General features: G+C 49.6%; 1 protein-coding gene across 3 annotated transcripts in view; it reads left to right on the top strand.

Moving 5' to 3' along the window:
* The first annotated feature begins 927 nt into the window (after window positions 1-927).
* The window catches only part of Pkm (pyruvate kinase M1/2), a 30,172-nt gene continuing 22,423 nt past the window's right edge, over window positions 928-8,676 (top strand). For 2 of the 3 annotated variants that reach the window (XM_008836421.3, XM_008836420.2), the window contains exon 1: window positions 928-1,085. The gene's annotated coding sequence lies outside the window, so the exon portion shown is untranslated. Of the gene's footprint in view, window positions 1,086-1,127; window positions 1,271-8,676 lie in introns of those variants that run through there. The other variant, XM_029565056.1, reaches the window with a different exon arrangement.

Here is an 8,676-nt window from a genome sequence, read left to right as displayed (position 1 = left end):
TGGTCACGCCCAACATTTTCCAGGAAAAAAGAAACTAAGAGACAGTCTTCATATTTTGAATATGGCAACAATATAGCTGCTTTCAAAACTTGGCAGAATGAAGGCAGGTATTAACGGATTCACCTAGCTGATCACTACACAGGCCCTAAAATGCCTTTGGAACACTGTTAAGGATGGTTCCAATCGTACAGATTTTAATACCCGACTGTGTTGAAAACCAGTGTTGACTCCGTCATAGATTTTTGGCTAAGGTTCTGACTTAATTTTGGGATGGTCAATTCTGCACTAAGCCTTTGATTCCTGTTTTACTCCCAAGCACTTCCTCTGCAGGCTTCTAAACCCTACTAAAAGTTATCGTGGCCTCAGCCTGTCCCGAGGTCGTGCCCTACTCTAGGCACACTCTCCCAAGTTCTCCCTATCCCAGCTCTAAAGCTGGAGCCCTTCAGAAGGCAGATCAGGCCTTCAAAGATCCAGGGCTACCAGCTCTCTCCAACTTCCCGTTCCCATCAGCCTCGGAGGGTGCACAGGGGCGGACATCGGGAGGGTGGGGAGTCTCAGGGCGGGGCTGGAGGAATGCAGCCTGCGGACTTATAAATCTGGGCACCATCCTGGTAAGTCGGAGGCAGCTGGGGGCCCAAAAGGGAGCCCCAACCAGCCGCCCAAGTCGGGCCGCAACAGGTGGCCCCAGCGCCCGGGGGTCTGCGGGAGGAGGGAGATGTCCGAGGACCCGAGGGCGGGTCCTGTGGCCTCGCTACTTTCCCATTGGCTACTAAAATACTACTGTGTAATTTTGGTATAGCGTGTCCCTCCGCCACGGAACGTAGTTCTCCCGAAAGGGCAACCTGCTGGTCCCGCCTCCATGGCACTTCCTTCTGAAGGTGCCTTCTCCCGGCGAGGACGCGCTGGGGCGGGGCGCAGCCGCCCGGCCGCGGGGATTGGGTGCGGGGCGGGGCTGCGGAGGGATTGCGGCGGCCGGCAGCCGGGATAACCTTGAGGCCGCGGCCGCGGGTCCTTGCACAGCAGCGAGGCGTCGGAATCCTACGGTTCTACTTGTGCAACGCAGCCAGAGCCGGAGCACGCCGGAGGTGAGCGGGACGAGAGCCTGGCCATCTGTCCCCAGCAGAGGCCCGGTCGCCTGGGAGTGCAAAATCCAGGCCTGCCTACCCAGGGCGCCCAGGAAGGGCGCTGCGCAGGACCCTGGGTATCGTGAATCCAGCCCGGGCGGGGAGAGGAGGAATAAATCCCTGCGCCCGGGACCTGAGCTTCAAAGGTCCGACGGGGCCAGCCAGCCCCTTGCCCCGAGTCCTGGTCTGTTCCCTCCTCGCTTATCTCTTCCTCTTCAGTCTGGCTCCATCTTTTCATCCCTGCCACCTCTTTATCTTGCTCACTCTTCTGTTCATCTTCCTCCTCCTTTTAGTACCAGTTCTTAAGCCACTTCATTTTCAACCTCCATGTGCTCTGCTTGTAGTCTCTCCTTGAAATAACTTCTGGTCCCTGCCCCCTCCCTAGCCCCCTTGCACATCCTCCATTCGGGTCTGCTGGCTATTCCCGCGCCTGGGTCTCGTTGTGGCCGCCCCTCCCCCCTACATTCTGGTCACGTCCGCTCCGGGTATCCTTCCAGTCTGTGCGGTTGGGTCTTCGCCCCTCCCCCTCCGCCGTGCTCTCGCCCCCCGCCCCCTGCCTTCTAGTCACGTAGCCAGCTCCCGGGTGGCCTTTGTTTGAGGTCCTGTCTCCGGGGGGTTGTGGGCCTCGGTCCAAAGTGCAGTGGTCTGCGGGTAGCAGTGTTGAGTTCCCTGTGTGGCCGGGAAGGATGTAGTTGCACACCGGGGGAGATGCTGCGACTGCTCGGGCGTGGTCCAAAGTGCAGTGGTCTGCGGGTAGCAGTGTTGAGTTCCCTGTGTGGCTGGGAAGGATGTAGTTGCACACCGGGGGAGATGCTGCGACTGCTCGGGCGCGGCGAGCCGATTACGTTACGTAACTTAAGTCTTCCCTGTTGCAGCGCATGAAGGGGTGGCTGCTTTTGTGGAGCTTTCTTATTTTGTGGCGCCGCGCCTTTTTTCTGGTGGCCTGCGAGGCCCTCGAGCCTCGGTGCGGCCAGGCCCCTTGCATGGCGCCCACTGCAAGAACTCACGCGCTCCATCCTGCGGAGACCCGGCTGCACGTATCTCCCAGCGCCTGGACCAGACTGGATAAGCTGAGCGCAGCTCTGCCTCACGTTCTTGCCACATGCCTCCAGATGGTGGCGCTCAGGAGCCTCGGGGTGGGGGTGGGACGTGGGGCGGATAGGCACTCAAGCCTTAAAAATCAAGGGCTGTTTCTGAAAGGAGCTGGTGCAGCCAAAGCCCCAAAAGCTGAGTGTAATTAGGCAGGCAAAATGTATCACAAGCCAGGGCTGTGGGATTGAAGATTGAAGTTTCCAGCTGTGGCGGGAGGATGGGGACCCACAAGGTTTCTCAGTGGCATGCCACACTGTTTTTGAAGAAGCAGGAAAGCACCTTCTAGTCTGAAGGTTATTTAAAGACCCAACGTCTCTTGGCTGCTTGACCATCTTTTCCAAACCCAGGACGTTGATACCTCAGATACTTAGAAGTGAGCCTCACAACGAAGGTCCAGACCTGCTGGTTGGAGGCAGTTGGGGGCGGTGTAGATAGTCTTTTGGAATCAGGTGAGATTAATTCACTGAGAGGGCTGAGGGGATTCAGCCTCAGGTCCTGAGTCACGCATGGAAATAGCTTCTTGAAGCTGTTGAAAGAGCTGGTCTCTGTGTTTATATGTCTTTTTTTTTTTTTTTTTAAAGTCACCCAATAATCTATAGTTTAAGGGCCTGAACTTCATTTTCTCCCTTTCTTCCCTATACACATACAGCTGGCCAATCGTTGAGAGCCAGGCAGGCTCTAGGAGTGCCAAGTATCCCCCGGAAACCAATTCCCTCAGTTCCCTCTGGTACCCTGGCAGTGTTTACAAGTAACAGTGTTACATTGCAACTGCTCCAGGTTGCTGCCGTTCTTTTCCTCTCCTGAGAAAGGGTTGATTTAGACAAAGAGAAGGCGGCCTTGGGTCTTTAACTGTAAAAATAGAAACAGTTGGAGGCAGTCAGATGAAAGTCTTACCATCCTGACTGGTTCATGTGGGATTCTAAGACTTCTCGGCCTAGGGCTGATAGGTTAGAATTAGAGGCTTAGGGCAGTATTGTCCCAGTACTCAGGGTGTGGCTGCTAGGGTATAGGGGAGGGTCTTAGGGCAGCATTGTTAGCAAATAATTTGTCCTCTGGTGGTCTAAGGGATGCTGTGGGTAATGTAGGGAGGCTGTTCTGTGGCGCCAGGGTAATGTAAGCCATCACCTGGTCTGGGCAAGATGACTCAACCTTTCAACTTGGCTGCTTTTGAGAGAATTCTCATCTTTGGGTGAGTGGGGAAACTACATTGTGGTTCTCACAGGTGCAAAAAGTCTCTTTGCATGAGTCAAATAATGAAATAGTATCCATTTCCCTGAATTAACGATATCTCAGCTAGGCTGGACTCCCAGCACTTGGGAGACAGAGGTGGGTGGATCTCTGAGTTCCAGGCCAGCCAGCCAGGGCTGCATAGTAAGATTCTGTAAGTAGCATCTAAATGAAGATGACCAAGCTCTGGCTGATTGTAGTCTGTACACTGTAGTCCTGAGGCCTAGGTAGTAGGAACAGCAACATCTCATGAAGACCAGCATCATGAACGTGAAAGAATTTTTGTGAACTCATTTCTGAATTATTGTTTAAGCCAAAGTATATGAATGCTAGCCTCTATCTGGCACATAGCTGTTTCCGTTTTAAGCATTATATTAAAAATAATTATAGTATCTTAAGTCGGAGGGTGTTTTGTTTTACAAAGAATATACCCCCAGTTGAATGATTTGGCACATTTGATAGCTGACTCCAAACAGTGTCTCATGGGAGTTGGTTGTATGCCTTGAATATTGTGACATTAAGGTGGAGTCACGAACAAAACCCATGCTATTTCTTAAAGCTCTTAATTTCTTAATGTTGAGTGGAAGAAATGAGGAAATAGCCATGAGCAGGAAGGTAGGGGGGGAAAGCTTTTGTATCACTAGCTCTCATTTACTTGAGTTTTAGTTTTTTTTGCTTTAGCTTTTCTGAAGCAAGTCAGGATGTGGTGGCCAAGAACCGAGATGGAGACTGAGGTAGAGGAAAAATGACTCATCTGACGTTACTTCAGTTTTTGAGTCATCCGAAATATCCACAATCAAATTGGCGTTAACTGGTGCGCCACAAGAATGAGCCTGCACCCCATGAGCTGAGTTTTATTGTAGCCTGTTGAGGGCCATTGTGGTGCCGTTTGGTAAAAGGTGTTCTTGGACATTTGAGTCATCACTTCACTTCTGGTCAGATAGGAATAGAGCTAAATGACAAATTATGTGAAGACTGTTCTTCATACCTTGTACTTTCTAGTGCCTTGCAGTTTTCACCAAGAGACAGATTGAGATTGGATAATGAGGTAGTTTGTTAAAAATTTGGAGCTTTGTTGAAGAAGCTGAGGGGAGGTGAGCTTTGTGGCAGTGGAACCTCAGCTTCCTGGTGTGACTGCTCAGCTCCTGTGGAGGCACTGGTAGAGCTACCAAGGAGTGCTGGGAGGCCACGCTCTTGCGGTGGTTTGTGCCTGTCTACACATAGGAGGGAGGGCTGGGCTTCAGTACCTCTGGTGGCCTCCCCCTACCACTGAAGCTCCTGGGGAGCACTAAGTCTTTCTGAAGCCATTTAGTGGACTTGGAAGGCAGACTGGGGCTGTGTTGCCAAACCCAGCTGTGTGCACCAGGATAATGAGGTTGCTCGTCTTAGCTTTCAGCTACTGGTTGAACTCTAGCAGAGGAGGAAAAAAAAAATCTCTAAAGGAAACTGCATCCCTTCTGAACATTTTTAGTTAACCTATGGATCATATTATGATTTTAAACAACTGGCATCTCCTACAGTGAGTGTAAGATTTATCCCATTCAAGGACTAAGGCATGGTATGTTAAACACAGGGTATTTGCTAATCAGATCTACTTGCCTTTCCTTCGACAAGTCTAGGGTTTTAAGAAGTAGGGAGAAGGGGCTGAGGCTGTAGCTTATTTGGTAATGTGCTTGCCTGGCATGCACAAAGGCCTGGATTCCATCCCCAGTACCACATAAAATGGGCAGTTGGAGCATGCCTATAATCCCAGCATTCAGGAGGTAGAGGCAGGAGGATTAGAAATTGAGTTACCCTCAGCTACATAGTGACATCAAGGCCAGCCTGGAATACAAGAGATCCTGTCTCAAAGCGGGGGAGGCTGGAGAGATGGCTCAGAGATGGTTAAGAATACTGGTTGTTCTTGCAGAAGACCTGGGTTCGAATCCCAGCACCCACATGGCAGCTAACAACTGTATGTAACTTCAGTTCCAGGGGATCCAGCAGCCTTTTCTGTCCTCTGTAGACTTTGCATGACACTTAACAAGCATACACATAAAAATATTTTTTAAAAAAGGCAAAGTAGCTGGGTGTGGCACGCCTTTAATCCCAGCACTTGGGAGGCAGAGTCAGGCAAATCTCTGTGAGTTCAAGGCCAGCCTGGTCTACATAGTTCCAGGACAGCTGGGGCTATAGGGAGACCCTGTCTCAAAAAGACCAAAAAAAACGAAAATAATACCATACTATTCAGTGTAGTTGGGTGTCAAAATTAATGGTAGGGAGTGGGGGACTGGGACAGTGGTAGAGAAAGAAGCCTGGGAGATACAAACTTGTACAGGCAGTTGTAGGCAAGCACTCAAAGTAAGTAGGTCAGTGCTCTTGGACAGCTGGTGCTGTTTTCCTCCTTAATCCCCCATCCCCCAACTGTGGTGCTCTAAATGCTGAGCCAGTGCCTTACATTGCTGAGGCCATCATACATCCTGGTTACACCTGGCTTGGGAGGCTGCAAAATCAGGGTCTAAAGTGGACCCAGGAGCCACTCGCCCACTGGTTAAGCCTACTAAGGAGGAAATGTGATGACAAAACAGAAACGTCTCACAAATTACCTTCTTCAGGCTCAAACTAGTTTTCCACTCCCAGCATCTGTTATGAAACCAGGAAATCCTTGTCTTCTGAGGACTTGAGGGCTTCTCTGACTCTGGGCTTCCTTCCCTGAAGTAGAGTGGTCTTTCTGGGGGTAGACTCACTTAGCATCATTCCACACTGCTTTAAAGTAGGACCTGTTACAGTTCATAAAGAAATAACAAAAAGAGGGAGCTTTTGTGGGAGAGAGGGGTTCCTTATTTTTGAACAAAGGAATTTTGCTTGACCCCTCAGGTGGGCTCATTCTGGGTAGCCTTGTAATACCAGACTGGTTCCTGATACAGAATTTGTGGGTAAAAATAGACTTTGGCCTGGTGTGGAGGTACATACCTTTAGTCCCAGCACTTGGGAGGCAGAGGCGGGCTGATCGCTGAAATCAAGGCCAGCCTGGTCTATGTTAATGAGTGAGATCTTGTCTCATCAAAAAAATAGATGTTGCACTCATGTGGTCTTTAATCTATTCCCATATATAAGTACACTGTTGTCTTTACTCTTTTATATTTTATTATTTTTATGTGTATGAATATACTCTTTGCATGTAAGTGCACCCGTGTCATGCAGTGCCCTTGGATGTCAGAGAAGGCTCTGGAACTAGACAGTTAGCCACCATGTGGGTTCTTGGAATAGAACCCAGGTCATCTGCAAGAGTAGCCAGTGCTCCTAACCACTGAGCCTCCCTTTACCCTATCTTTGTAGCAGAATGGATAACATCTGCCACAGACTTTACAGGGTTCCACAGGCAAAGCTCTTCTACCCATTTTGATACTGTTGCCATTACTCTTTAGGGCCACTCTTAGAAAACTTCCCTCCAGAAGAAAGGAGTTTCTGGAAAGCAGGCTGACCTGAATGTCACATAGCATGACACAAACTTTCTGATGGATTGAGCGAAGAACAGGGTCTGGGTAATTGCCAGTGGCATTGGAGAAAGTGTGTATAGATAGGATGCCATCATTGGGGTGGTATTAGAGCATCGTTGGTACAGGGCCCTGCTGATTGGGGGGGGGGGTCTTCTGCAGTTGCAGACTTGTAGGTCAGGTTTATTAGGGCAGAAATGATTTGAGCGTTGGTGAAGTGAAGATAGAATTTGTGGAGTGAAGTGTGAGTCTTTCCCAGCATGACCTAACATGAGTGCTGACTCTTAGGAGGGCTTTATGTGACTTTTGCCCCCTACTTTGAGGAATGGCCAAAGCATTCTGCCTGGCACAGAGAAAATGAAACATGTGAAGAGGTAGGAGTCACCCAAGATGAGACAGGAAAAGGCAGAACAATACCTAGGCCCGTGCAGCTCCAACCTGCTGGCCCAGGCTGATGCCTTAGCTGGCATCTTCCTTTCTCACAGACGAGTAATGGCTCTGAGGAAGATGCTGCTGCAGGGACTTGGGCTCAAGAGTAAGGCTGCCCCTGGGCTTGGCGTTTGCTGCTGTCAATGGACACACGGGGCTTCTGCCCGCTGGAGGTTGGCTGTGCATGTGGGTGCCTCCTGAGAAGGAGGATGCAGTCCTGAGTCACACTAGCATGGGTGGGGCTGCATGTCCTGGCAGGCGTTACCCAAGCAGCCCTTTCCGGAGACCCATCCTGCCCTAAGAAACCAAAGCTGGGGCTGCTTTTCCTGGCCTGGGAGAGATCTCTATTCAGAAAGTGTGCCACCTGCACCTCTGGGTAGGTGTTTAGTGACATGGGCAGTTGGGCTTTGTGGGGGACATTGGACAGGCAGAGCCACAGGGAAGAGAAACTGCTTGGCAACTGGGGATAAGATTGGTAGGGAACCTTAAGAAGGATACTTGAGGTTTTGTTAGAAGTCTGGATGGACTTGGAAACCATTCAAGGTGTCCACTGAAATACAAACATTTTCATTTGTCAGTTTTGCATCTGATAGCAAAATATTTGAATACGTGGACTTCAGGTTTAATTCAAGTTGGATTTGTTTGAGGTCAATGAAATTGTGTCTGCTAAGTGGCATCTCCAGGCCCTGGAGGCAGCCATTCTAAGAACACCCTTGTCACAAAGGTTGTACTATCAAGCCTGAGAGCAGTCTAAACAGGAAAAGAAATTTGTTGGATTTGGGCGTGTAACAGATTTTTGGCATGGAATTATTCCATGGATTATATTACTTTTTGGCTTTGAGGTTCTCAATAGATCAAGGTTGACCTCAGGTCATTGAAGGTGTCCTGAAAAGCACTTGTGACCTGAGGCATTCAGGATACATGTGACATCAGCAATTTTATTAATAAAAGAAAAAAATTGTAATTCTACTAATGTGATGCTGATTTTTGGTATTTATCCTAAGCCTTTTTTGGACGGGAGGCGTCTTTTTGAGATAGGGTCTCCCTGTAGCCCCAGCTGTCCTGGAATTCACTATGTAGACCTTGAACTCACAGAGATCCTCCTGCCTCTGCCTCCCGAGTGCTGGGATTAAAGACGTGCACCACCATGACTAATATGTTTAATGTGGTGTACCTTCCTGAAAAGGGAGGAACCAGGTACTGGCATAGAGTAGAAGAATGTTGTGAATCACAGGTCTGAAGAACGTCATGGGGATCCAAGAATGGTGGCTTGAACCTGTAAATTTCAACGTGGGGACACTGGGTTAGGAGGGTCTTTGTGAGTGAGG

This window comes from Nannospalax galili, unplaced genomic scaffold, assembly GCF_000622305.1.
Source record: "Nannospalax galili isolate Female #2095 unplaced genomic scaffold, S.galili_v1.0 scaffold54, whole genome shotgun sequence".
Lineage (NCBI taxonomy): Eukaryota > Metazoa > Chordata > Mammalia > Rodentia > Spalacidae > Nannospalax > Nannospalax galili.
The sequence above is the reverse complement of the archived record's forward strand: the minus strand, read 5'-3'. Positions and strand labels throughout refer to the sequence as shown.